Source organism: Chlamydotis macqueenii, chromosome 1 (assembly GCF_036417535.1).
Source record: "Chlamydotis macqueenii isolate bChlMac1 chromosome 1, bChlMac1.mat, whole genome shotgun sequence".
NCBI lineage: Eukaryota > Metazoa > Chordata > Aves > Otidiformes > Otididae > Chlamydotis > Chlamydotis macqueenii.
Window position 1 is genome coordinate 26,187,020 of NC_141556.1, and position 2,863 is coordinate 26,189,882.

The 2,863-nt window shown below is 42.6% G+C and overlaps 1 pseudogene; it reads left to right on the plus strand.

Annotated features, from left to right (window-relative positions):
• Positions 1-500: 500 nt before the first annotated feature.
• Positions 501-1,763, plus strand: LOC104483243 (uncharacterized; annotated as a pseudogene).
• Positions 1,764-2,863: the final 1,100 nt, after the last annotated feature.

Consider the following 2,863-nt stretch of genomic DNA (forward strand, 5'->3'; position numbering starts at 1 on the left):
AAATGCTGGTAAGTGAAATCAATTTTTACTTATTTGTATCAAAGAGTAAAAGCATTGGTGAACTCAGTGGATGCAGAACCATAAACGCTGCATAGTTCTACCTTGCTGAAGGAAAAAATTAGCTGAATCTTTTTTAAGATGGTGTAAAAAACTGTGTCAAATATTTGTCTCCACATTGTCAAAACATCAAACCACCACCCAAACAATGGCTTCCCGTTATCTTGCAAGCCAACTCCTGTTGTCCTACGAACCTGAATGCAGAGCTGATTCTGACAATTGGGCAAAAGATGAGTCTCTAAGTGAAATTTGAAAGGTGCGTCCTCCTGAGAGTGTGTGAGGGGGAATTGTGTTAAATTTGAAACGTGCAGCCCTCTCAGGATGAAATAACCCCTCTTTTGTGAAATTTGAAAGGTGTGTCCTCCTGAGAGTGTGTGGGTGGGAATTGTGATAGAAAATTGTGGTGTGGCCCTCTGAGGACGAAATAACCCCTCCTTGGTGAGATGGGTGCTTGCAAATCTGCAGATGTTCATGATGAGATCCCCGCGACGGTATTGAATGGGGATTTAGAGAAATTGGATGACCTTTTGGAAAAATATCATGCTCGCCCGTCCCTTCAAGGGCGAGAATGGGCAAAAAATCATTGGTTCCAACCGCAGAGTATAGTGGATAGGATTGTGATATTGCAGAAGGACTCCAAACTTAGGCCTAGGAAGGGAAAAATCTATCATTTGCGCCATTTTAGGAGCAGGTCTGGCAGCAGCTATAGAAAATAGGAGGCAGAGATTGTGTCAAGATAATGCCTTGATAGACTCTTTGAAACTGGCAGTTGAATCCTTACGAGAACAATTAAAAGAGACCAAGCAGTTGTTGGAGGAGGAGAAACACAGAATGTTTTACTAAAAGAAACATTGAAGGAAGAATTGTGGAGAGAAAATGACTCATGTGGAGAGGTGGAGTTGAAGTTGGAAGAGAAGGGGTTCAGGCAAATCTACCCTCAGGAGGACTTGCAAAAAGCAAAAGAAATTGTAGAGAACCCTCCTCACATGTATCCCCTAGTTAAAACTGAGTATGTGTATGAGGGGGAAACCGATAATCATCCCCAGGTTATTACTAAAGAGATTACGTTTACAGCAACTGAGTGGGCAAAATTAAGGAAGGATTTTGCAAGGACTCCAAAGGAATCAGAAACTGAATATGTCTGGAGAGTGTCGTTGTCGGGGGGGGGAGGGGGGGGTGGAATCTTGTTGTCAGAAAAGGAAGCAGAAGGATATTGGGGTCTGGGTGTATTTTTAACTACTGGCAATTGTCAGGCCCCATGGTCTTTGACATAGAGGGCAGCATATTGGGCTGGGGGGCTGAACCCTTTGGAGAGGGGAGACCCCGTAGCCATCACAGGCACAGTGGATCAACTGGTAGAGAGTGTGGAAAAAGCTGCTTGTTTGCAAATGATGTATGATAGAGAGCTCAAACCTAACCAGGGCTCTCCAATGATTATGCCTATGGATCCAGAACGGATGACTTCTCTAATTCGAGGACTTCCTGATTCTCTGAAACCCATTGGGATCCGGCTACAGGGGGAGATACAAAGTGCCCGTGTAGCAGATAGACTTACAGGTGCTCTGGAGGGAACAGTGACCCCCGATCACAGAAGGACAGGGTGGAAAGTGTGGACATGGGGAGAAGTAGCCCAAGAACTCATAAATTTTGGGAGGAAATACGGTCCCATTGGTGGATTTGGGCCACATAGGTTAAATCTTATATGAAATTCATTTGTTCTTAGAGGGAGTGGGACCTTAGAGATATTATAATACCCATTTGTTAGAAGTTAGCCTAGCATATCGTTAAAACAATGGTAAGTCCCAATCACCCCAAACACCACCTGTAGAAATAGGCCCTGAGCCATCACTTTGGAGCCAGGAAAATGAAGGAGCAACGTGACCTGTTCTCAAGACCATATATGGAGATTTCAAGGAGGAGTTTGACCAGCGAATTCGAGGAGGGGGCGTTCTGATGACCACCAAGACCACAAAAGACCCTCGACTCAAAAGACTGAGCATGCGCAAATGGGTGGGGAAATTATGTAATGATTTCTCAGAAATTGATGTTTATGTATATTATTTCTTGGAATTTAATGAATATGTATAATTAATGTGTATTTAACCTTTGCTGTTGATCGAACAGGTATGCACGCTAGGTGGAGTGATCCCCCGTCCACCCAGCGCTGCAATAAAGAAGTGCCTGCGTCTTAACTTCTCATTGCTGTTAAGGAGTTTTATTCTGGATTTCGGTAACAATCTTGCCAGACACAGAGGTGAGACTGACTGGCCTGTAGTTCCGCAGGTGGTCTTTGTTCCCCTTTTTAAAAATAGGGGTTATGTTACCCCTTTTTCAGTCATTGGGAACCTCACTAGATGGATAATGGTAAAGTGCATAACACTAGTGTACTCAAAATTATGGAGATCGTCCCTGCAATAGAGAAAATCCTGTACACAGCATTTAAAAATCAACTGTGTACCACCATGGAGCGAATAAAATGCAAAAATCTCTCTTTGGACTTGTATACAATGTCTTAAGAAAATATTTAAATATCTTAAGGAGATGCTTAGATGACCTTCTGCATTAGTAGTGCAAAACTTAATACTTTCATGACAGTATTTCAGTTTGAAATATATCCTTAAATTCATTTCATCAGCCATCCACAAATGCCCTTCCTCAGTGTGATTCTGTGGAACCCAAAGATGGATAGTGAAACTAAATCAGAAAGTAAAAGGCAACCTGTTCTAGTGCACCAATGACATCTGTAGATACTACTGTAATAAAGAAACCACCTACCTGAATTTCCATTTTGGACCGAAGGAAAAGA